Genomic DNA, 27,361 nt, shown 5'->3' with positions numbered 1-27,361 from the left:
GCGGCCATTGTTGAATTATTGCGGAGCCGGCTGTTTTCAGAGGCGTTAAACGCGGTAATGATTTCAAACACTGCGCTCTTTTTCCTATTGTCCCGAACGTTTCTAAAAGTAGAAGATACCATGTTTCGAAATTCCCATCTTTTCCTTTTCTTTCCTCGCTTCTTATTTAACATCGCGTTAACTTTTTGCAACGAAAAATCGCAGGTTTTCGGGATACAAAGTCAAATGACGAGATACTTTCTGTGAATTACCACTTCCGAATTTCGCCAATGACCCAAGGATCCCCAAAACGCCGCAACACTCCAACCAGAATCGTTATAGCGAATAGACAAATAGAGGCAGCGTGTCCTCGTCGAGACGCAGAAAATACCATTCGTAACGCCGCGCGACAAAAAGTCGTTCGTACGTTTTTCAGTTGGTTTACTTGGCGACAGCCTGCATTCGAACTGAGCCACACAATGTCCCCAAAACGTTTCGCTATTCCGCAGTTTGTTTGAATTCGCGACGGCGGCGTCGCCTTTAACGATCGTCGTCCTCGACACGGCGATAGCGTTTGGCCGATGATCGTCGTGGAAATGTCACGGCCGAGATTCGTTAGATAGATCAGTCACGATGGTCACGAATACTTTGACGCCTTGAAAATCGGTTTGCCGGTAATAAGACTATTGAACGAGACCCTTGAACTTTTCTGCAAAGTAGAATTACGTACTTGCTTGTCATGACACGAATCTCTATCCGACAATATTCCCGACTACAATGAGACTAACATTTGACTTCGTTAGCATAACGAATTTTCTATTATTTGGAGCGGTCAGTTTTAACGGAACATTAGTTATGGTAAAAGAATTATTCAGATCCTTTCGTTAGATATTTGCAAGTTGATAAATTACTGGGAAAAGATTTGAGAAGAGACGCAGAAAATGTCTTTGCGGGTCTATGGAATATCTTGTTCTTACCAGTTTCATCGGACGAGTTTGCGTGCACGCATCTCGCGAGCGAGGAACGCGCGCGCGCAGGTGCGAGACCGCGTCTGCGGTGACTGCTGTGAGAAACGTCGAAACCATAAATTCCCTCGGGAGCAGCTACTTCTCACTGCTACGCCAGCCTGGCTATGCTTCAATTCGCGGCGGATTCCCTGGAGAAAACTCGCCGCCGAGTTTCCGCCGATTGGAATTTATGAAAATAGCCATTGACTAACCGATCTGGTTAATTTGCATATGCGTATTTAACAGTGCACTTATAATCGACGAATTATTATAGTCGACTATTTTAAATAGATTTTTGAATAATTATATCACAAACTCGAATATCTTTAAGCTGGAATTTCAATCTTGTCCAGAGTTTCGTCGTTGATCGATTTTACAAATCATTGGTATTCAACGCGATATTTCACAAGGTAACACGTTTAATTACGAACGAGGCAGAATAGTAAACAGGCTTCGTTCATAATGGCAAGTTCCACACCTACCTGCGTAACCAACGAAATGATTTTGCCGACTGGTTTTTCTGGCGGCGGGTATGACGCGAGGAAGGTGTACGTCGCGAGTTTCTAATAGCACATTTAGATACACCCGATACAGGCAAATGTCATTAATAATCAACCGGTTTGCGCTAGCCGCGATAAGGAACGAGTTTAATTAACCGTTTTCCACAACTTCGACCGTCTCATATATCACCGTTTAAGACGACGAATGAAATCTACATTCGATTTCGTGTCTTTATTCAATTATATCGAACGGCTTAATGACACTATAGCGATTGCCGTGTCGATCATTTTTCATTCCTACGATCGCTATAGCGAATTAACGAACGTGAATAAAATCACGCTTACGGAACGGAAACTCGATTACCATTCGATATTCCTATCTTCTCTGCATAAATTCAATCAATAACTTACTATGTTATAACTGCAACAAATAGTCAAAATGTATCGATCTGTGCAAGTTTCTACGATAGAGATTAAGGTTTTTATGCCGTATTATTGTCTCAGCGAATGATAAAGTATGTAACGCGAATAATAAATTGTACAGTGATATTTATCTCTCGAGGAATAAACTTCATTGACCAGTTTAGCTCGAGATAAGATTTTCTATAATCGAGCGTGACAGTTGAGAATCATTTAGAAACATACTTCCTTAATACGCGAGATTGCAATACAGGCATCTAGCATTGGTAGAAAATCCCCGTGTGTGATGGATGTATGCGTTCACACGCGTACCTCTGACGCTTATAAGAAACCGCACCTATTTAACAATACAGTGAAAACAGCCTATGTCAAACTACATATTTAACCCTTCTGTTGTTTCTCACAAATACTCAATTAGCATCGCCGCACAATCTCTCGCCCGAATCTATCAAACGGTAGGTACTTCGTTTAAACACTCATTGGCCTTACGACTAACGACCAATTACCGACTTCAAGTTCCCCGTATCCTGGCCATTAAAATCCCCCGTCGTAACAATTCCACAAGCGTATTCCCAAGCGCGCGCATTTTTCCAAGCCTCGGCAATTTTTCCCATCCGTGGCTCGCGTGGAAAAGGGTCGAGACATCGAGGGAGCGCCGCGACCTTCGTCGTGAGAAAAAGAAGAACATGAACTCTCGCGGCGATTTCGACGACGCGACGAGCGGCTATCGCGTGAGAGAGAGTCGCGCCGCGGCTCGTGCACGTGACCGAGTCGAGCGGGTGCACGCGTGTGGGTAGACAAGCGTAAGCCCATTGATAGCCCACGAACCATTCATGGATCCGCGGATCGTGAGAGGAAACGGACGCACGTGTGTGTGATCGCGTGGCATCCGTGTGGGAGCCGCGTGCGTGTAGGTGTCCGCGTAGCCTTATTTGTACCGAGCCGAAGTGGTTTTTCGCATTTCCGGCCGAACTGCACACGCGGGCTCCGGAATCTCCGGTGAAACCGAGCGGCCTTGCCTGGAACACGGTGGGTAGGTGGTATCGGTAGGTGGCGAGGCAAAGGGTGCCTGCAGTCTTGGCGGTACCGGAACGTCTGAAAGCGGGAAAATCGAGGAGGCGTGAGTTCGATGATTCACGAAGGTAGGAGCTGCCAAAGTGGGCGGTGAACGGCGCCTTAAACTTCGCCGTCTGTTATATTGTGTTATATTGGATGAAAACAGAGAGGCTTCTGGTCGTTGATTAGCGTAGGTAAAGAAGCTTCGTTCGAATGGCGCCGAGTTTATGGTAGATACGCGTTCCGGCGAATGCGTTTTGTGTGTTTTGGAGAATGAAACGTTTAAAGATCGAAATACACATTCTCAAATGTTAGATATTTACTTTACATAGATCATGCGTTGTATGTCACGTGTCGTATTGCATATCGTATATGTCATAGATCATTGGATCATACGTCATATAAATATAATGGTATTACATGTTACATTTTCTTGTAAAAAAAAAAAAAAAAAAAAAAAAAAATAGGAAATATTACTTATCATGTTCTTCCTCTGTAGTTTTCATATTTGTTTGCTTCGACGTATTCGTCAGGACGATAAGCCATGAAAACACGCATCCACTCTAGTCACAGCCATACCATGATCTAAATGGTTATGACTTGGAACTTATTGGTTCTTCTTTAACTTTCAATCGAATAATAGTTTCAGTTGCTGTATCAGACCTTTAAGCCAAAACCACTCTATTTCCTGTTCTCTTAGAGGAATTTTTTGTGACCTTTTGCTGAGAAAAAAGAATGAACGCGCGAAATGCCAGATTGTCAACAAAACGACGGCGAAAGGAAACGAACGACTTTTCGCCATAGTCGAAACTCCATTATAAACTGCTTAATTTAATATTCTCGCTGCATAGTCATGAAGTTAAAGCGTTCCGTGAGACGGTAACTGAAGTAAGTAAAGTAGTGGACAACTTTCCTCGAGTCTGCCCACGCGGATATTGCCCACGCGCTTCCGACTTGTTCTCTGCTCGGGTTATGCCCTGTTTTACGCGTTGCTACTAAAGCTGAACGCGAAATTGTTTGCAGCCGTGTAAACTTCCTCTTTTTATTACGCTTTACGTTTCCAGAACCTTGCGAAATCGTGAATTTCTTTTCGAATACATAAATATTCCAAACGCACGATACAATCTTTAATGAAAGAAAAGAGAATAAGAGGCGTACAATTTCAAACAGGTCATTGACCCTTGAGCTAAAGAAATGTAATTTCTTAAGGTAGGAAACCAGTCGTATGCGCGAACAATCGGAGAAATGAAAATGTATGAACTGCCGTGGACAGAGAAAGCTGAGAGGGACCCAGGGATATAACATTTCGACTGGCGTGGAGATGTGGCGAAACACATGCGGCAGAAATTTTATTTGAAGGGATGAAAATTGCGATGTTTTAATCCGCGCCGGTTGCGTATACACAAACGGACAGCAGGTTGAAGAGGGTAAGACAAGGATATTTCCGACAGAAGGCGCCAAGAATGAGTCTCGTTAATGAATTCGGTTGCTCCGTGAAATCCTGGGTTTCGTAGCCAGCATCGTATCTCGAATTATACAGCTTATACTGTTCTACGTTTCCCCTTACTTTTGTTCTTAATACGATTCTACCGCTTTCCCCTCGCATGCATTCTTAATACGATTCTTCTAAAACACCTCGCACAAAATATACATTCGTATTAAAATTCTAATATTCGAAATGCCTCGTTCATTGCTAAAATACAGGCTATTTTAACAGAAACCAGCGAGTACAAGTTGGAATATACCATTCTCGAAATATCTATGGTTGCACAAAGCCGCATTTTTCGTTTCCAGCGAGCTCACAATGGACCGCGAGGAGACAGTGAATGCCTGTGCTTCCCATTATTCAACTCCTTGGTGCACGCGTGCGTACACGCGACGCCTTTGTGTCGTGGAACACCTTCATTTACTCGTAGTCCTTCTTCATCGGTGCAACTTCCTCTGCAGCCGTGGCAGACGCGTCTAGTTTCTGCGCTTCGCTCCGCAGAGAGCCGCCTTTGTCCTTCCTCGCGCGCGCACGTGAATATTCATTCTTCGGTGGTTGCATCGTTTCGCGCCACGATTCTACGCACGCTACAACTTCATTCAGCCTCGCCACACGGCTTTCTTTGACCCAATTCGATTGTTTTTACTCGCTTTAGTCCTTCCAGATATCGTCGAGAAAAATACGCTCAGCCGTGACAAAATATGGAACGCTCGGCGTACGCTCGCAATCGGCTTCAAACTGGTTTTATTTTTGGGAATTTTAACTTTCAGAGATGTCAGAGTAAGGACCTTCCTAAGTAAAATATTCTAAGTGTGCTTTCAAGGTAAAAAATATCATTTTCAATTGTGCGCATTCGTAAATCAATTTTCATGACCGCAAGGCAATTAGCTTTCACATTTGATCAAGGCCACGAATTGTTGATCAGGAGTTGACTGTTAAACAAATCATTGCACGAAAAGCGCAGAAGCGAGATAGCGGTTTAGAAACGATTAATTACGCTTTTAGTTTTATCAAAGTTTCACAGCCGGATTTATCAAAGTTCGCGGTTGAACATTTTCGCGCGTGCGCCCGATTTACCAGTAGCTAAACAACGTCATGATTAATGCACGTCACGATTAATTATCAAGTTTGTTGCTATTTATTCGTTCCTGACAAACGCAGCCAGCTACTCGGTTCCTGAATGTCCGTATGATTGAATTTCCTTATTGCATTTATCGCGCGCGATTAATAGCCTGGTTTGCTTCCTCTTTCCCGACACTAGTAATAGCTTGCCGCGATAAGATTACGTAAAAATCTACAGTCTACTTCAAATGAATACGAAAAGTTTTTCTCTCTTTAAATCGATAATTCGTCTATCTGGCTGTGTTTTAGCGAAGAAAAAAGAGCGTAATATTACAATGCCGTGAAATATTTTACGATATGAAAATATTTGCTTGTGTATTTGTCGTTGTTCGATGGCATCGTTCGCGCTTTCGTTTAATAATAAAAGCAGAGGTCCGTGTCGAGATCCGACTGATTCGAAGTTTCCGAACGACCAAGCGAAAGGTTCATAAAGCCCGGTTCGCGTTTCCCTGAAACTTTCAGTCGTTTGTTTGTTTTGGAATAAAAGCAAGCTATACGGAATGATCGGGAAACTGGTCTCCCTGTTTCATCACGGAGTCCCCGCCATTCACGGCGTGTGCTGAATTAAATCAAACGGTATTAACCAACATAAAATTCTTTATGACGATCGATAAGCCACTCGAGAAAACTCGTTACCGAGAATCCATTTGACGAGCGACGCCACGCGGAGAAAAATCAAAAATAACGTAAGCTCTGGCCAACCGAATGTTTCCCTTCAGCCACGGCGGAATCGAAACACTGGTCTCGCTGTTTCATTGGATTTCGGTTCTCTAGTTTTATCCTCGCGCGAGCTCAGCTTCTCATACTTCTCGTAAGCTCCTTGTATTCGAGAAGCTTTCGTTTCGATGAAGTATTTTGTACGAGAAAGAAAAACAGATCAGACATTCTTGTTACTTGGAGATTCTTTGAATTTAACGTAAAAATATTATTCTGCTACTGGTACTGAAATTAAGAAAGTTTTGGCTTATAAAAGTAGCTTGTGTGAAATTACATTATATTTCAAGCCTATCGTATAAATCAATCAACAATGTATACCTCGATAAATGCTTTCGATTTCACGACGATTAAACCTTCAAGACTACCTCCAGCATCTGGATCGTCCCCGTGTCTGTCCACCTCGCCACCAATTTCTCCAAACATTAACGCGCCATATCCCCAAAATCGTCCTAACTAAAAGAGCCGCATCTATCACCGATTTTCTCCCCTGGATTACCAACAACAACCGCAAGTTCTCTGGCCAAACGACCGAGCGATTGAACAGTGCTAATATCGAAAAGCAATAAAATCGATCGACATGCCCTTGCTTCGCTGAAAGGAGGTCCAACCCTCGAAAGAAGGGCAACTTCATGGACGTACGCGCAACTGGCGAAGAAATTGGGGATGATTTTTCACGGTACCCCTCGATAATTCGGTCGACTTCGTGCCCCTAATCCGAACGTGGGCTCGGCTCGTTAGGCAATAGAAGGAAAATTTAGGTGCTTCGATCTGGAACTTGGAAGGGTGAGGAGACCGGCCACGGGCACCTGTCTGCCCCTCGACGTAGCAGCACGATCAAGGGGAACGTGGATACAGGATGTGGGGAGTAGGTGACGGCAACAGATGTTCGAACGTTGACGTTCGATAAACGTCGAATCGAGGCCGGAATAGAGTAACCCATCGACCGCGGTTTTTCTTCCCGCGGAAGTGTATTAATCGGGTGGGTCAACGTCGAGGGCTTGCGAATACGCTGTACCCAACACGTAGACCGGATAAATAACGTTATAACTGCGCTATTGTTCGTGCGATCTTGCAGTAAATTAACTTGTAGAAGTCATATGTTTTCTCAGAATTGAACAATATGAAATCGTAATAAAATATCACTGTGAAATTGACAAAACGTGGAGTTGATTATGCTGGCTTTTAGCAGACTCGCATGTCAGAGATACGAGTGTTAACGCGTTAAAAGTATTATTTTCACAAGATCTATTCTATTGTCCAAGACACCACATATAGGTAGCCACGAACTTTAAAGACAAATGTGATTGATTAAATATTAAACGATGTGGAGTTACGGTAGATGTTTGTAGAGAAATGCAGCGTAATTAGCGATATATTAATGTAAGTTCTGTCACGATCGTTGACTCGGGTCTGAGGGGCCGCGGTCAGAAAATAGAAATAATTCTTTCGTCTTTATGCTCGTCGTTTGTTGGGACGCGACAGAATTCGAACTGTCTCGGACGGACGAAAGCACGTCATGGCATCTGGCGAAATTTCATGCACCGACGCGAGCCTGATTAATGTTTACGACAGCGGGAAAGCGGACGACAGCTCGATTAGGTATCGCACGCGCGACCGCTTAGCCGTGCAGCCAACGACAGCCGACAAGTCGACTATGTGCGGGGAAAAGAAGCGCAGACGGATGAGGTAATTTATCGCAACGGACCGGACCGTCTTCCGACGCTCGAACGACGCTGAACACGGTGAACATAACTGTCGGCGCTTCGTTGCGTGCTAGAGAACAAGATGGACGGCCCTCTGAGGATAGTCTGTTTGCTCGTATAGCTGTGAAGGCGTTTCGTTGAATATCAGTCGAACATTTTCTAATCTTTCCTAATATGTAAATAGGAAGATAGTTTACTGGAAGATCGACGCTGTACCGATTAGTTTAGACAACTGATTCGTCTATGCAACGCGCAATTCATCAATACTGTGTTTTACAGCTTGCACAGTTTGTTCTTCAGAGTTCCATGTACAAAATTCAAATCTGCTACGCAAGATAGGAAAAAGACCAAGACTCTATGGTTTAGAGAAAAGTTATGAGCGGGAATGATTTTTCTAAGGGAGACAAAAGGCAACGTAGCAAATTACAGAAAATTTCGTTATATAATTATTTACATTTCGATGGTAATTTCTGCTTCCTGGGAAGAAAATGAAGGAAAATGAAGCTTATAGAATAGCCGGGATAATCGAAACGCGGCTGGATCCTTGCGTTCATTTTCCTCCCTGCCGGTACTCCTGCGTAAGTGGCACGAGTTCTCTCGAGTCGATGAGCATCGCGCGAAAATAAACGATGACGGTGTAAAACGCGGCTGAAATATGGAACGAGAGCGTGGAACAGCAACGCAACAGCAACGCAGCTCAGCAGAGGAGGAGGACGTCGTAACGAGCCGCCTCTGACCCCGCACGCTCGCGTTTCCCGCGTTTATTAGGTAACGCGACGCAACCAGTCACCGAGACTCGTCCCGTTTCTCATTGAAAACGAGTAGGAATCTTGGGGACAAAAGCCGTGAACGGCGTACAAGTCCGAGCCAGCCCCTCGGCCGCTTTAATTGCTCTTAATTTACCAGCTGGATTCCATTGGATTTATTCTCAGCCTGGCGCGGTCCAAAAATAACCGGGACGAACTGGCGCGCACGACCGATTGTTTCGTTTAAGTCCGGCTGACTTTTCGACCGCTGTTCTCGCACGCGTCCTCCTCGCCGACTAGGCGGATTCCTTTGCGGTGTCGGTGCAGCTCACGAAAATAACGCGTGCTTCGCTACTTGGCGATGGATTCGTCCGTCGCGGATCGAAATATAACTCAGCTCGCGTTGCCGAACAACGTTAGACTCGATTTGACGAAGAATTCGAGAAAGTCTCGTTTTATCCGCGGTAAGAAATATTTCGGGACCGGAAGTCGGAAAATTGTAACTCGCTGGCGAAGTCGGGAATAATCGGGTAAACTTCGGATTTAGAATTCGCCGCGCAGCTTCCTTAATCAGTCAGCTGCCACTTTCGCAAAGATACGTGGATTTATGGTTTTGGGTCGGAGAAGTCAAATTCTCGAAAGTTTGATTAAACTTCTCCTAGTTGGGAATTATAGCGATAGCTTCCTCTTCTCCGTCTACGAATTTCCGTGTTCGGCGAAATTGCGAAACATAGGGTTCGTGTCGGAAGTTCGAACAACTTTTTCTCCGTTTCCCGTTCCGTGTAAGCACTGTTAGATCAGACTTTATTATCGTATCTAATTTTCCTACATTTTTCGCGGACAGTATCGAGGAAGATTTGTCCCATGAACTTGACGCGTTTTTCGAGGAAATTTGCGATTGATAACCGCTCAGCTAGTGGTCGACCGATAACGAAAGAAAATAATCGAGTAACGAACACTGTGTTATCTGGTAAAAACATATAGCACAGGCCATAATGTCATCGTTGTCCTTGACAATTTATCTAATTGCAATTTCTAATGTGTTCGTGATGGTATCATTCGCGGAAAAAATCGCTAGATTCGATCGCAAGCGTATCGCTCGGCGCTATTTCAACGCGATAACAAATTGGTTATTCGCAAACCAGTCATAAATATGTAACAATATATTCCGGTATAACGCAAATAAACGATCGTTTTAAATCATATTCTTTTTTTCTTCGTATACACGCTTTTAACGAGAATAGAATGGAAGATAATTTGATCGTTGCGTACCAACAACGGTTACGACATGCTCAGATTATCAGACTTATGAAACATTTATACAATAATAAGCCGCTGAGACTGGGAAGGGTTTTGCGGAAACGCGTGGGAGTAGAGACTGTCTCCAGAGAACTTTGTTTCATACGTATACGTGCACGTTCTAGCAAATGTACACAATAATCGTATGATAATGGACACGGAAAATACACATAGTGACTTCTGTCGGCGCTATAGCTGGCTAGTATGACTACAGGCAACGCGACTCTCTACGCTTTCGACTACATTTCGCGCTCTTGTGAAACTTGTTCTCCGTTGTTTGCGATAATAAAGGCCTTTAGGTGTCGCGACGAATCTACCTTTACGCTAATAATGGAAGAATAATAAGAACGAATCCAATTCGCTTTACAGAATTTCCCTTTCAAGTACATCAATTACTGAAAATAAAGATTGATTTGCAATAAGACAAGTACGTACATGTAGTTTAATTCTAATTCGAATTCTTTTTTGTTTCTTTTTAGTATAATATTTATTTCGATTCTTGTGTTCCTGTATATTTGCGAGCAGTTCGTTCCTTACATTTCTGGTTTGTTCTCTTGTACATGTTCTTCCCATTTATGGGAATCGCAGCAACCTGGACTAGCGGTGTTTTCTCACAGATGAGCGATCCGCAACCTGATGAGCGCGCCTGTACACATCCCTTCGTGTATGAATCCCGCGACGAAAATTCGCGCGACGCATTCGCGGACGCGTGAATCTCATTAGAGCAGAAACATCGCGCGTTTCAAGCTGGTTGCATCCGTCGTTCTTTCGACGCGTCCCCTCCTTTGTCTTAAACCGGGATTGAAGGGGCGTTGAATGGAGACACCGAGTATACCTATTTGTTTCGGAGGGTAAATCGGTGCAGTACCGTGTCTGGAAACTAGAATTAATGTATTTGCTCAGGTGTAATTTCCCTCGAGCGTAATGATTTTGCCAGAGTAATATCGCGTTTTAAGAGGACATAAATCAAAGAAAGATCATTAAAGGCTGCCTCGAATTTCGTTATTATTTTTAGTCTTAATTACTTCACCAAAAATTAGTCTGTTTCTATCTTCAAATTAAATACAGATGTTTTGTGGCTGTGACTTAGATAAATGTCATAACAGCAATAAATAATATAGACAAAAAGTTGAGAATATCGGAGTACGACGAACAGCTTAATACATGAATCAGCCGAGTTATCTTAGCCATGTCCAGCACAAAGCAAAGAACAAGCTGAAGACTAATCGTCGTAGCAATTACTCATCGTGTACGAAACTGCATTGGACCGTTACCGAGCGATTTATCGTCCCGATACAACTTTCCCGAATAACATCTGTATCAGAGACCGCTGCAAAACGATCGATCTCGTATAAATGTCGTTCCATCGATTCGAAGAACACTCGACATCGTGGCATGTTGGTCGCTCGGTGTGTGGCCGGTTTTACTGCCATAATCACGACATGATTGCCCGTTACTGGTTCTTGATACCTATTCGTGGCCGCATAAAATTGCCTGAAATGAAAGCATACCAGCCAGGCTGACGTGACGCCTTAATCCATCCGAAGGCTTTTCGTGCGAGGTTCTTTACTAGTCCCTGCTTCTTTGCACCTCGTCATCTTTGTTCCATTGATCCGTCAGGGAAACGATGTCACGAACGTGTGAATGACATGGAAAATAATTCGCTTCGATAGAATTTCACGACAAGCTGGTGTGTTATTTGCATTAAACTTCGATATTACTAGTCGGACAATTCTTTTCAATACAAATATAAATTATGGTATTTTTATATAATACTTGCTCGTTCCAATGAGACAGGTTCAAGTAATTCTGGTTTACTGTACTCATAAATCTTAAAGCGTCCGTATACTTCCATCAAAATCCGAACCACATTGATCGAACCATAAAGCGATTCAAATCATGGCCTACAAACTCGTTCCACGAAATGTCAACATGAATGAGTTGCAAAACGGTCGATGAGCCTGCAGGTCAGCCGCTAAACCTCTCAATTATCGAGATCACCGTGTCTCGCGGATACGTTCCAGTAAACGCTTTCCATCCATACCGAAAGACCAATTATTTTTCATTCCGTTTCGCTCGTCGGTGTATTCAGAAATCGACGTTCTCGCTCGGTTATTTAAGTTCTCTCTCTCTTTCTCTCTGTTTCGCCCATTCTCGCTCGACATTCCGTCTCTTTGTCCATCATACGTAACACACGTGCGTTACGTAATCGTGCGACGCCCGCGGCCGGCCAGGCATGAATGAGTGACTCACGCGGACCGGCCGCGTGTGTGCGTGGCCGCGTGCGTACGTTGCCTGGCCACGTGTGCGATTCACGCGCTCGCGCGCCCATTTTTCGTCCGTCGCCGCGCCTGCGTCGCCTTGCTTACGCGTTATTTACACCATCCGACTAAACTCCACCCTTAGGCACCATTTTCGTGGATCACGCGAGTTTTACTGCGTTTTGGTTCCTTGCGAGGCGGCGACGAACGAGTTGGGTTTACGATACACCTTAAACGTTAATATACGCTAGCTCCCAAAAGTATTTGAACACTTACCATAGAAAAATTTTATACAGTTTTAACCGTCTGTCATAAACGACTGAATTTTCCCTAAATTTATAAAAAAAATATAAAGCAGTTTACTTATGGGAGATTAATTCGAATTAGCTTTAGAAGAAACTTTTACGAGTGCTTCGTAATATTTTTCGTTGCGAGGTATAAACTCGGTTTTACTTGATTAACAATTGAAATAAGACGCTGCACGCACCGGTGCAGACTCGCTAAAAAAAGAACCGCGTAAAGTCGCGTGAGCATCGGTGAAGTTTACAGCGTTCGCGAGCTATAACTGGCGGTAATTTCGGCATAAAACGCAGCGCGTATTTCCTCGGCCGCCTTACGTGAGCGACGCGCGTAAAATATTATCGTGAGCGCGAAACAAAAATTCGCTCGTACGAGCAAAAAACGCAACGGTTATTTACGAGTGGACTGATAAGTGGAGTTTCACGCGGCACACGCTCGCCGCCAGCCGTTTCCCTTTAACGTCCACCACGGCCAGCTCGTACCGGACCCGCTTAATTGAGTTTCCTCTTACGCAAACCCACGTTTTCCTTGTCGTCGTTGCTCCAGAAACCATCGAAACTGCCATTGAACCATCCTTCGTTCGTCACCACGAATTTAATTGGGGTATACTTCTGCTCCGTAATTAAATCAAGGAACGTTGAAAATTATATCTTTGTTGGTATTCCAGATATGCCTTTTGTTTCTTTTCTTCTACTCTTCGTCTTCTATTTTAACGTTTGGTGTCGTAAGTTCCGTATAATTTGGTGAATTTGAGAGCAAACAGAATGGTGAAATTAAAGTGTCACGCTCGAAATGGCGTCTCGATTCTCGCTGCGGCGCAGATAGAGCCATTGTAAGCCGTTTACGGTCTCGTCGGCGATGCATTTAGAAAGTGGTTTATCCGCGACGATGGGGGCATGACTCAACCGTTCGTGTAAACGTCGCAAATACCTTTCTAGCTCAGCCGCTGTACGCGGTGAAAAGAGATCAAGTCGCGATCCACAGACTTGTCGAGTTTTCGATTGCGTCATGGAGCAACGATAAATCGGTCTTTTCCTCGCAAATTCGATCAATTTCTTTAAAAACCATTGACCTAGTAAATCTCTGTATAAGAATCAAAACTAGCAATTAATGATATTTGTACATATAACCCGAAGAAACTCGTAACACTGAGTGGTGTTTCCGCAACATTTCGTAATGGGGAAAAGTGTTTTTGAAGAACCAAAAATTTTGCTTCGAGCGAGCCACGCCATACCACGGCGGCATAGCTTAAATCGCAATACAGTAGCTCCACTTTAAACTAAAGCTTTTGAACACGTGTGTTTCTCGAGGGCGTGGAAAAACGCGAGAACGTTTAATTTCCCGCGAGTATTATCCCGGCAGTAGGTTTCCTGAAGATTTCATGGGTGACGGCGCGTGAAAACGCGTGTGATCGACGCGTACACAGACCGCTTTCGAAACGTCTCCAATTAAGAATAATTAACGACGCGTTATTACGGGCCATCACCCATGCGCATTCATTCGAAACCGGCTGATTTCCGCATATGGGTACTCAACATGAAAAAGGAACGACGATTATTGCGCCTGTGGGATGCATGCTGCCTCCCCTATGAATTATGTATCGCGGCTAGCCTATCAGCCGGCACTATGTTAATTTTTGAACGGGAACTTCTGGATGGAAGCGTGTGATAGACGTGGCAACTGACGACTGGTCTCGGCTCTTATCGGTCGTTTCGTACGGATAACATAATGGGAGTAACGCGATTCGCGGAACTCGTTTCTCTGCCTCGGGTCGAACCAATTTCTACCCCCTTCGCGATCTCTACTTTCCGACATTCCAATTCCACTGCCTTTCCAACGATCCCTGCTCTCTTATTGATTCAGTCATTTTACACCAGTTTAACTCTGCCGCTGATTCGATTAATTGGCGGAGAATCGCTGAAAATTTTGATTTCCAACGAAGCCACATTACATAGTATGGATTTTAATAGTTTGGACGTCGCGATTAACCTCGTAACTCTTGGACAATGCGCTATTATAATATATCGTCGACTGGTAATTTCACAAAAACTATGTACGTAACCGGCTGTATCGACGTTTTCCAGTAATTTAATATTATATGGCTATGTCTCAGAAAACTCAAATATTTTATGTTTACGAGTACTTTTCTGAATTAAAATCCGCAATTACGAAGAAAAATTTGCAAGCGTGCTTGGAAAGAAAATTTCTCGTTCTCCCTCGAGAATGCGTTAATACGGTCCGTAGGAAAAATGTTTAATCGGGCGAAGTTTTCGAATCTTTCGCAGCTAGAATGTACGATATTCCACTTCAACTATATTCAACTGCAACTGCGTTTGAATATAGCAACCATTCGTATTATATACCATTGTCGGAGAAACAAGTTTCGCTCGAACGAACGTCCCACGTGTATAACCATCTAGATTTTCGTCGGCTGTAGGGTAAAACCGGGATACAGGCGCGCAATTTGTCCAGTCGCCGTGAAGCTCCGGCTAATTATCTCGTATCTAACGTCACGTCCGAGCGTAATTTCACATTCGTCCCGTTCTCCGCGGTTTCTCTTTTGGGACTTCCTGCACGCTCGTTTCCTCGACGATCGCGACACGCGTCTCATCCACGGCGACGTATTTATAGAAGCGGCTGGACGACAATAAACGTTCGTTAAACAGAACGACCCGAAGAGGGGACCTCGACGAGGGAATTCTCGTGGCCGAACGAAGCGGCACCGTTTGTCTAATGACTGGCCACCAAGGCCGCGAGACTGTTTCGCCCACTGAAAAATCTCGTTTCGACGTTCTCATGCAGGCGAGACGATCAAACGCTATTGGAGATGTCGTAACTTCCGCTGGTCCTTCAATAGCGTCGACATGGACCGCTGGAGTGATCGACCTACACTTGGTTGGAAGCAGATACGACGGTTGTATCGTGATATTTACATACATTGTGTAGGGATTTCATTGAACGTCACCGTCATTCAGAGTGGAGTTTATCAATGGGAATTGTCGGGACGTTGGAATCCATTGGGCGCCATTTCCTATACAAGGTGTAATTGTCAGTAGCGTATCGGTGTTGTAGGTTTTACGCAGGTATGCTCATTGCACGCTCTACGACGAAATTTTGTAAATAAATCTAAGCAAACAGAAGCTCGTAAATCGGTCTATTATTATATTTAATAGTAATTAGAGTAAGGACTAAGGTCGCTCATGCGAGTTCCTATTTTTACAAATATTTGCAACTAAAAAAAATGAAACCCGCGTAGAAATTTATTTACCTTCTCAAAAGAGGTGTTCCGATCGTTCGCGAAGAGACGCGATCTCGAGGAAGCACGTCAACCGGGGTCGTAAATTCTCTTTACGATTAGACAATCGACGCCACGAAATGATCGGTCCCCTATTTCGGTTAGGATAATAGAGGTGGTCGAATTGAGTATACACTGAGTTAACAGGTTATAAATTACAGTTTATTCCAACAACTTGTAGACCAGATAGATAGAAGTTAGTGAAAATAATTAAGATCTCGATTGATAGACAACACGTAACATAGGTTTAGATGGTGATGGGTCAAAAAATGTAGAACAACTGAACTTTCAGTGAAGGTGATGCTGCTGTGATGGATGGGTCTAAGAGCACGAGATAAGCTGATTCGTTAAGGACAAGTTTTCGTTAGGAGAGTGAGGGAAATAGGTTTCGCTGTCAATTGGATAATTTACCAGGTTGGTGGGTATGGAAGGGTGCTAACCGCCCCCGAGAGAAAGTTGCTAGTAGGAAGCATCATACGTGAGAAAACCCAGATTTTCCATATCTTCCTGGAATAGACAATGAATTTAGAAAACAATTTAAGTAAAAAGTTATTTGTTCGGTCTGAAGGACCTTTTTTTTTATTTATTAATATCTACAATCAATTCTCGCATTGAGAATTTTCAGTAATTTTTCTGGCGTGGCACAGTGACATGGCTAAATATTTATAATAAATTAATACTTATTATAGATAAGTATAATTTAATAAGTAAATGTTGTAAATAAGTAAATATTACTTAATAAAAATATCTAATTAAATCTAGTGTTTAGGTCTAACTCGTTATAACGAAATCTCACTGTAGATCGTTGTCTCGATGGAAAAATTAAAAAAAAAAATTAAAAAAAATTTTTATTCTATATTTTCGACTTCTTTTTTCGCGTAGAATCACCCCCTTTCCGCTTGTACCACCAGTTACCAACCACCCTGTATATTTTGGTAAATACTTCATAGCACGAGCGACTGGATTTCGATCGTCTTTAATTCCCGAATTTCCAGAGACACGATGAAAGAATCATTTTTCAATTCGGATTTCCACGGTGCGACTGTTATTTTTACGAGGGCGTTGGCGCTGGGGTTACATTAGTTGTCCTGCGGGTGGTCGAGAACTTAATTTTCGGACGTTGTCTGCGGTTCGAAGGCGCTTGTGAAAACGAGCGGCCAGAGGACTCTCGAGCGTGTTCTCGAGGATCCAGCCAGTCCTGCGACAAGTAACCCCGCTTCGACTTTTCCTTTGGGAAAACGAACGGAACGTTTCGCTGCGCCCTCTTCTTTCTCTCTATCCACTTTGTTCCGGTTCCTCCGGTAGAAGCTAGTAACTCTGTGTATATCGTCTTCGTCGATCGAACGAGTTCCTTTTTCTGTTTTTCTGTACTCGATCCTGGTCGCGTGCTGCTATAGTCGCGAATTTGTAGCCGTCGATGTTTAATCCAGCGAAAGAACGAGGAAAAATGAACGAGGTTGAACCGGTATGGCTCTCGTTAAAATCGTAACATCGCGTTTGTTTGCCCACCTCGGTTCGACCTGTTGATCCGCCTAATCCGACGCTACCACTCGTCAACGTGCTGACGGATTTTTAATGTCGCGTTCATTGCCATTTTTCCGACTTTTATTTCCCTGCGATGTCGATGGCAGTGCTGTAACTTTCTTTTTTATCGAGCATTCGAAGCCTCGATGGAGGTTTATTTCACCTCTATACGAGACTGTGTGCAGTAAACGCAGAAATATACACATATTCGTGAACTTGCGCATAAACAAGTTTCTTACCCGGATTTATTCGGAACCGAGTTAAAATATTCTAAATTGGACTAGGTTTCTACGCTAAGCCGAAAAATATGAATAAATTTGAGAAAAGCCATGAATGTAAATTCACAGCTTCATACGGAATAAAAATGGAACAAGGGAGGAGGAAAAAAATGAAGAGAATATTCTGGCTATTTTTTCCTGCTTCCTGGTGGGGAAGGCGAGTCGTGCCGACAGGTGCTGCACTCGCACGAGGAAAAATCCGCGCGACGCCGTTACGAAACGGTCAGAGAAGGCCGGTGCGAAAGCACTTAACCCGAAAGAGGTATTCGCGGCGTTAGGCAACGAACGCAGCCTTTGATTCCGACGATATTTACGGCGGCCACGGTGCTCGAGGTTTCACTGAACTAGTTTTCCGCCGCGAGTGGTGCAAGGATACGACACACATACCGCACGCGCGGCAAACATACGTAAACAGGGAGCTCCGAGCACGTAGAAATCGATCGGATCGCGCTTTCTCAACGAATGCTTTTCCTATTTCAGAAAATTCACGGCTACCGTGTCAGAATGTTTTATATTGAGAGGTAAAGTTTATAGGGCCGTTAGTCACTAAGTGATTTGTATGTGACGCTAGAGTTTATGGTTTATCGTACATAATTGTAGCATTATCGACGTAATGATAGTTAAGAGTTATCGAAGTACTGCTGCTATGTTTAATATTATGTTCTGAGATTGTATCGCTGTCTTTCTTACGAACTTTAATACGACAAGAAGTAAAGCCTGAGGTGGAAGATACGATTGAGGAGTGATGACAAATGTACTCGACTGGGTGGGCTGAGTTACTGGCGAATATATTTAGAGTTCTAATTATGCCAGTACCATAGAAATATTTGTAGAACTATAATACGTGAATATATATATATATAGTACGAGTCTAATCTAAGACACCAAATTGTTAAGCTGTTTATAACGTATACTATAATGTACTCGTAACTGTACACAATCTCGCTAATCGCTTTTCTCAATCTCGCTAAACCTCAATCTTATGCTACTCTTCTCGCCAATTCATGGATTTTGATCGAGTAGTTCTGTCGGATTACTTAAACTGCTGCAAAATAATCTAGTTTCCTTTTTCAAAAAAGTAAAAAATGAAGATTACCTTAATCATACTCGAAGAATCGTCACGAAATAAAAATTTGCCAAGCTCTTTTGCTCGCGTGCTTTTTACCGCAATTCCGGCGAGAACATTTCGCACGGAAACGGAGCGATGAATAATGCGGACCCGAGAAATTAGAACGTCGTCGAGCGATGAGTTAACGCGGGCCGCATGCAGGCTCGTCGACGGCGCCCATCAATAATACATGGCCGCCTGCTAAATCGGTGCTACCTGGCCCGAATAATGCCTCTAAAAATACGTGAACCCGGCTTCGGGACGAGCAGGAAGCCCGAACTGCTCGTCGGTGGACGCATACCGTCGGTGTCGACCGTTTTGTTCGTCGTTGACGAACGCGCGCCTTCTCGTCTGACCCGCGGCCAACGTTTCTCCAACGTCGCTTCGGAATTTAATGGCATTTCGGGAAGTCTCGCTTGGGAAACACCTCGATGAATTTCCTGCTGTCTCTGTTAGTGGAACGTTGAATCGTTTGCAGTCTGGTTTGAACTATGGACGTCGTGTAGGAAATTTTAGAAGCCACGTAAAACATTGACGAATTGTGACGCTTTGATAATCGTGACAACGCGCCAATTTTGCTTGTATCGAGAAATCGTAGACGATATTTTTCGCGTTTGACACATTCGATACGATGATTTGAAATCATTATAGATTCTTTCGCCTTATTTATTTTGAAAGTGGTATAATACAGATGTCGATTAGTCGAATAGTAGATCAATTATACTCTAGTGTAAAAAACGTTTGTTTTAAAATTAAACCGCGCCGTGTTAACAGCTACTATGGCTGCAAGGAAGGCCGCTAATATAGACTTGTCCTTCCTGATGGTACAATGGCAAACGGGGAAATCAATATCGCATGCTCTTACGCCGTTTTCAACCGGTTTCTTTCTCTATGAACCGGCGTATCGAGAAACGATTAAACGTTGAAACTGTTGGTGGAAGTCCTCTCACTGCAAAACCCTGACCATCCTTCGTGTATCCTTCGTCCCAACGAAATTAATAAGTACTTTCGCCAACAGGTTTCACGGCTAGATGAAATTCCTAAATGTATCTCGAATTCAATCGAGGCAATTGCTCCTTCCGATTCTTGGACAAACAATCCTCAGTCAAGAATACCTGTTCCGTCCTTCATTATACGAAAATATCGATTAATCGATTAAGTAACAATACGCGAGAAACGAGAGTATGAATTATTTATGCATTCGAGTAATTCCATCATGATGATCCATGCTAAATCGCCAGAACGTTTCTCCGCTCGCTTTTCTCTGGATCACCATTTAATTGCTCTAAAACAAGAAGCGATCCTCATCGGATTTGCTTTTCACTTAGTCTCGAACGTTCGATTCGTTGAGAAAAAGCAACGTAATATGCAGTGAGAATGGTACATCCGATGGCAAAGTCGACTCAATGCAATTAGATTCAAACGTTTTCCAGGTCAAAATGTTAGGGGTCTCTCGTTAGGTTCGGGCCACCCAATGACCTTCCGATACGCTGCCCGATTAACCGACTAATGAAAGGCCTTGAGCTGACCTTGAAACGATCGGCAACAAGTCGCGTCTCCTAAGACGCTTGTTAATAAACTAATAACCTTCGTCATGGCTACGAACTTTATCTAAACGCGCTCGCAGGTTATTACGCAGTTCACCGCTATCAGAAAAGTGGAACGATCGATTCTTCGCTTGCTCCAGTTTCACCATAGTTGCGAATCGAGTTAAGCTGATCTAAAACTTTGTGTTCTCCAAGCATCGCACTCCTGGATTGACAGGATCTGGTAGACTTTTTAAAAGAACGATCTTCTCGTGCCAATAAATGCAGTTACGATCGTGAGCCTGAGTGTAGGAAAGTATTTTAGTTAGATAAGTATCTTTAGATGTTCACAGGATCTAAAGCATCTCAAGATCATGAAATTCGCCTATCAATTTCACGGCACGATTTCCTTATCCAAAGTCGACTGATCTCATCGCGCTTTCTCCCGATTCGCAAGAAACTGTCGGTGCTAAATGCACGCAATCGTAAGACGTTTCGTGCATTTCGAGGTCAGAGATCAGGCCGCTTTCGAGCGTTATTAGGACAAGAAAGCACGCCGCGAGAATGTCAGCGCTACCGATTATTCGCTACACCGTTGATTCTTTCTCCCGTGTGGTCAGATTACGGTGAACGGCCAACTAATATCCACGGAAAGTTTCTGTTTCCTGAACTTTGGATACGGGGTCACGAAAAAAATGTCCATGATGCCACTACTTGGTAACTTGTTGCGCATCGAAGAAAATATTTTTTTAGCGATAATTAATGATTCGATCGAGTTAATACTCGATTCTATAAATAATTTGCATCGAACGATAGATATCGTGGCGTGAATGAAGATCGTTCGATAAAAATTTACCATGAATGTTGATCATCAGTAGTTTTATAAACGAGAAAAGTCGTCTGTGTAAATAGAATATGATTGGTGATTAGGCATATGATGATTGAACACATCAGCTGAGCTGATCGAAAGGTGCAGTCGTATTGGTTAGAGGTCTAGATAAAGTGTCATGCAAATTCTGTCAACATAATGCGACAAATCGACATTGTAAATTTTGTTTACTTCACTTTATATTACGCAAATATTGTTACTGCAATGGTTCGAAATCCATACTGACCTATCCCATAAATTGAAACGACAAGGAAAGCAGCGATGTCACGAGCTTTTTTAAAACCTCTACCTTGAAATTATTTGTACTGTTTCCTTGTGCTACATAAATCAATTTATTGATCACGAACAAAATATCTATCCCACAATACGAAGATGAAACATCGCCATCCTCTCGTGCAGGGTCCAGTCCGAACGCATTATAAACATCTGCCTGAACATCTTACAATTTGTCCCGGCCCCACGACCTAAAGCATTTAAAGAAGGATCGTCGTGGTCAATACGTGAAACGACTTTCGCTCAAAGAAATGGCACGAGAATCTGCGCTTTTCATAGTTCGCCATGGAACGCCCGTTTTTAGCCTTGGAAAAATCGGTCCTGATTTCGATCTATTGTTACATACACGCGAGAGCTTTAGTCGTTCCCGTAAGTTACGAGGGCACCGACCGACCGTCTTATTCTTCCACCGTGTTTCCCGGGGTGCGAGAGCACGCGACTACCAGACGGCAGGTGTTCGAGATTGTTGCACCCGGCAGATGTTGTCCCGCCATCCTAACCTTCTTTCTCGCGTTCTTCTTCTTCCTTTAAGTCTCGCTCCTCTTCCTCTCGAGACCAGCCACCCGGTGCGTCGTTCCCTCTTTCTTCGCGCAATCCCTTCCTCATCGCCCTCGAACAACAGTTCTCCCGGAATCGACCGAGAAATTCCCAATGCTTCGTGTCATCCCATCGATTCGTTGCTTCCATGACAGCCCTATCAAGACGGTAACATTTACACGCCGGTTGTCGACATCTTTTTCTTTTTTTTTAGTTTTTTTAACGTAAATATGATGATCGAGGCACGATGCGCGTCTTCGTTCGAGAATGTGTGTTTTGAGAGTCACGGCGGTGGGACGGGGTCGAGTTTCCGAGGCTCGTGTCACCTGGATGGCTCGATGCAGCGGGATCTTGGAATAGCTGGTCTGAATACAGGTTTCGGTAGACGGATGATACGAGCCGAAAACAGGCAATCAATTTCAATGCAGATTTCTTAATCTTAATGTCGATATACCGAAGAAAGCAATCTGAATGAGGTTGACCAACGTATAACTGGTAAATCTTGTTATTATTTAGTTAATATTTTATCCTAGCGAAGAATACGTACGAAGAATATTTATTTTGCAAAGGTACGTAGGTATAGGTATATAGCTACTATGTGAAACAAGTAAACATAAACCATTTCCACAGTCTTTTATACTCTGTGGCGTCTCGTTTTTCTCTTCTCCGTTAACTTGCCCGGAGAAGAGGTCCGATTACTTCTAGAATTCTTGTAACCGGCTCGAACTTCCTCGCAAGTACGAAACGCGTACAAAAGGAAGCTCGTCGCTCGATTTTTCCGCTGGTTCTTCAGCCACTAGTTTTTTTCTTCTATCACGCAATCGAGAGTCTTGGAAAGTGCCGTAAAAGATCCATTGCTCATCGTGGTCAGAATGTTTTCCAAAAGGAAAGCCGAAGTTTGCCGATGGTTATTGGGCATGGTTGTTAACCCGTTGCCAGTGTGTAGGTTTAGAAACGGTCGATCGAGATTTTCACTACGTCGTAAGAATTATATTATTGCTCGTTTATGCGAAGCCGTTACATTTACGTAAATATGTCAATAGCTATCCGCGGGCATATTTCTGTTTGAACGACAATAATGGAATTTTTATGACGACCAGCCATACAAGCATTCGTGCCAGATACAGGCTAAACATATGTATGAATTGCCCATAAAGACGGGCCCCTCTTAATGCAGCTTCTTATACGTTCGAACGATTCGCCTTGTAACTTCCGTCGTTGAATGCGACAATGGCCGTACGATCGAGCGGAGCACGCGTCCTGTAACGCTTTTATGGCCATTACGAAGATAATGCGTCAGCGTCGGGGGGCCGCCACCGAAACCTGCCTCTTTTCTCGTAAATCTACGCCTGGTTATTCCTCGCGGCTTTGTCGTGCCGGCCAAACCGCTCGACCAGGGACCAATCCCTCTTTAGATCATGATAGAACTGCGCACAACTTCCTCTATATTTGCCACTGCATTATCACGGACAAATTTACGACCTCGAGGCTACATTCTGAATCTGAATCTATTGGATCGAAACCGCGAGGATTTGCGGTGTCAGACAGTTTCTTCTCCAACGTGGTGGTTCTTCTATTGTGAGTTCTTAGGCGATTATGATGTCGTTCGGTCGTTGTGCTGTTAGATACGCGACAACCTTAGAACGTACTCGGGTGGAAAACGCCACAAGGAATAAGAATTTCAAGAGACGCGTAGTTCTCGTACGACCTCGAGATCATCGACTCGTTCGGTATAGAATGGGAGGCGGGAGGCGGTCGCGTAAGAAATTAGAAAGGAACGGTCGACCCTCGTTCGTTAGCAGGCTCCATCCTCGAAAAAGGATCCATAAAAGGATCCAGGCCTTTGACAGACACACCAATCCGGCTCGTTAATTTTCTTTCAGCGAGAAAGAGAAGCCGCCGTTATTTGTCTAGCTTTTTCCCGCACGATGAACTCGAACGATGGGGCATAGTAGAAGGCCCTCGTGCCGAGGGGCGGTTTAGAGAGAAGCAAAAGAAGGAGAAGATAAACGGCGTTGTTCGAGAAAGCTTCTTCGGTATGGTTGCACCTGCCTGGCACGTGGCCCGATCGTTCGTGTGCGCGCCCCTTAAAGAACTTCCCTTTTACTTGCGTCCACACTCTCCTTACGGCTTACTTACTCCTCTGTGTCTTGAGCGGAGACCACCGCTACTTTTTCCTGCTTCCAATGTTTTTTTGCATGGTTGCGTCTCGGCCGAGATTTTAACGATTCCTCCGTTGCGTCGATGCCTTTCACTTGGTCCCCCATCATCGAAACGGCCAATTAGCGACGTTACAGATCATCGACGTTCCCTTATCTTCTTCGAATCGACTGACAAACAATCTTTTGTTTCGCGTAACCTCGCGCGACTCCTCGTCGCGTCGTTCACGCTGTGCCAGTTACGTTGTACAAGTCCTGCTTCGACGCTCTGTTTGTAAGAATTGTTGTAGATGGTTCTGTGATGGACATACAAACGTAAATGATGCATAGGTAAAGAAAGTACGAAAATTTTTGACAAATATAAAAATTACTAAGAATACTAACCTTCGATCTATCTTTAGATCTGCAGTTTCGTCACTTACGTATATCGCACAGAAATAATTCTTTTCTGCCCAGATACAGATGATTGAGATAGCAGAATTAAACGCTAGAAGGAGAAAATTCCGTTCGATGTTTAATTAGAGAATCGAGAAGAGAAATTCGGGCGATGGAATAATTCGTCGTAAATGGAAATGTCGAGGAGAGCATAAAATTGCCTAGCCGCCTGGCTGGCAGGGGATCAGCCGGTTTTCTAACCGCCGCGACCACACTCGCATTGTCTGGCCTCACCAGACGAAGACTATCGATCCTCGAAGATCCTTTCCTTCTACCACGCTCTATTAATCCCGAGCGAACGGCCTTACTCGGCTGCAGATTAGAAAGTGCTTCCGCGATCTCGAAATATTTTCTGGTCGCGCATGTGAATCGCTAATGGGACGCGGACGTGCCAGCAGCGCGACGTCCTTGCCGTCTGTCATATTTCTTTTACGTTAATATCCCGATCAAAATAACGCAGATAGCTGGAATACCGGTGAAACGAAAAGAATAATGAAGATCTTACGTGTTTAATATCTCAAGTCACAGAGAAAGCTTTGTATATATACGTTTGTATTTATCGAGTTTGAAATACACAGTGCGAATATTGGGTGTGGCAGGATGCATGGCACAACCGAACAATCGATAGAAGCGAAAATTGAAAACAAGCATCGTTGATTAAGGAACACAGATTCTAGCTTTAACTTTCTAAGATGCAGCTGGAAATTAGCTGAAATTTGAAGAAGCCGATCGCTCGTCTTTCGTTAATACAGTGGCAATTCAAGAAGAATCTACGCATCCAGCGACTGTTACGATAGAGCTCCGTTTCTCGTGGAACAGAAATGCCGGGACGGGTAGCGCGCGTGGCGAGACTCGTCGCGTCGAGAGGAACGAAGACGGACGAACAACAAATAACGGCGAAGAGAAGGAGGGCATTTCCGGCCGGTGAAAGTCTAGATAATACCTGGGTTCGAGGCTAGACGCCGGAGAGACTGCGTCGCACGGAAACCCACCACGGTGAATCTCGCAGGTACGAGAGGCGTGGGGGATCGAGGAGAGCGTAGGCAGACGCGAAGAGAAAGAGAGACAGAGTGGGGCAATAGACGAAGGAAAAGAGACGGAGAATAGAAAACACGGCGAAGGAGGCTGCCAGAAGTGAAAGTGAAAGTGTAACGGTGAGGAAAAGATCTTGTTCCCCGTGTCCTCCAGACGTTCTCGCTCCCACCAGGAAGACGAGACGGCGTTTCGCGAACGATTCGAGCTCGCGCTCGAAATACGCCACGGTGAGAGGCGATCGAATTGAGATCGAGGATTCTTCGTGGCCGCGACGGCCATCGTGAAAGCGGACCACCAGAGCACTCGTTTATTCCTGTGGCTCGAGTAACGCGTCGCGCTCCACGATGAGCTTGTGTTTGAGCCAGAATGCCAGCGAAAGTCCCGGTAAGAGAACGGTAAATAAAAGAACAATTATAGATGCGGGTCGGTCGTTGCTTTCCTTGATGACGATTTTATTACGGACGTCTCAGTGACTGGTGCCCTTCCTTGTAAACAATCTCGTTAATCATTATTTTGTACCTGGAGACTATCAGAAAATACAACTCGATGTTTACACGTCTGTTGACCAAGTCATTTGTTAACCAAATGTAAGACTGAAAGTCTTCTAATTGAATTAGCATGGATGAGTCGGCGGTCAAATTGGCGATTCTTGTGGAAAGAAACCCGAGATACGGAGGTGCGACCTCAGTCTTCTTCTATCGATGACAACTCGAGGGACAGCTGTCACAGGGCGGAAATTGCGACATCTTGCAAACGACTCGCGGTACTCGGTGGCCGGGAAACGCTGGACAAACGCGTTATTACATGACCTGACTCATTTTCCAACACGCTTCTATGTCCGACAGCTTTATTTCCCTCGCCTTGTGTGGACCTTGGAGTTGCATAAATAATATACATCGAACCGCAACAAAATCACACCGTGCCGAAATTAGCTGCGTATTATACAACCTCACCGATATTCTCTGTGTCACATAAACAGATCAGATCTCGGTCGACGTCATCATTTTCTACAACCTTGCCATAACTAACTTGTCGATCCGAAATTTATGAATTTTTATGGAATACGTTATTTACAACGTGACATTGTTTTAATGTTCTGTTAGCTCGTTAACACGTCAATGTTATAAATATTCGTGGATCGTTATGAAAATTTTTAGAGATTGTATGTTAAACACTAAGGCACGATACAATATGAGTTTTAATGGTTAACAACTTGTGAAATTAGTTTACATTACATAAGTACACTAGCTCGATTCGCAATGAGAATTAGCGAAACATAATAAAAGATGCTATTGTATTTTAAAACAAGGTTATTCAGCATAAATGCGTACATAAATACAAGACCCTTTGATATCTTTGATACATCAGAAAAGATCCTTTGTTCCTGGTAATTGTATAACTTCTCTCGCGACAATAACAGAAAATGAAATTAAGTAAACACTTACAAAATACCATCCAATGCGATGCAACCTTCAACGTGTCGCGGGAACGGTCGATTCTTTTTCAATTCTAAATTGCACGTCACATGGCGCAACAAACAATAATCGTCAGCATCGATGGATCACGTCCAAAGTAGTTCGAGTCACGCGACCGCGTATGTCTCTCTTCCTGTTTCCTTTGTTCGCCCTCGCTACTCGCTTAAAACGTGTTTTTTCGTAACACTTATTTCCACAGGTGGTCTGTTTATGCTCAATGAAAAAAATCGT

General features: G+C 43.8%; 1 protein-coding gene and 1 long non-coding RNA gene across 2 annotated transcripts in view; one reads left to right on the top strand and one right to left on the bottom strand.

Annotated features, from left to right (window-relative positions):
• Pdk1 (Phosphoinositide-dependent kinase 1) overlaps positions 1–27,361 on the top strand; it is a 407,695-nt gene that overhangs the window by 183,247 nt on the left and 197,087 nt on the right. The window lies entirely within an intron of this gene.
• LOC143302592 (uncharacterized) lies at positions 22,567–24,864 on the bottom strand. Its single transcript, XR_013058210.1, has 2 exons — positions 24,570–24,864; positions 22,567–24,481 (listed from the first exon to the last, which is right to left on the bottom strand). It is a non-coding gene; the product is annotated as an uncharacterized LOC143302592 (long non-coding RNA).

The sequence above is a fragment of the Bombus vancouverensis genome, chromosome 1, assembly GCF_051014615.1.
Source record: "Bombus vancouverensis nearcticus chromosome 1, iyBomVanc1_principal, whole genome shotgun sequence".
Lineage (NCBI taxonomy): Eukaryota > Metazoa > Arthropoda > Insecta > Hymenoptera > Apidae > Bombus > Bombus vancouverensis.
This window is presented reverse-complemented; position numbering and strand designations above follow the sequence as displayed.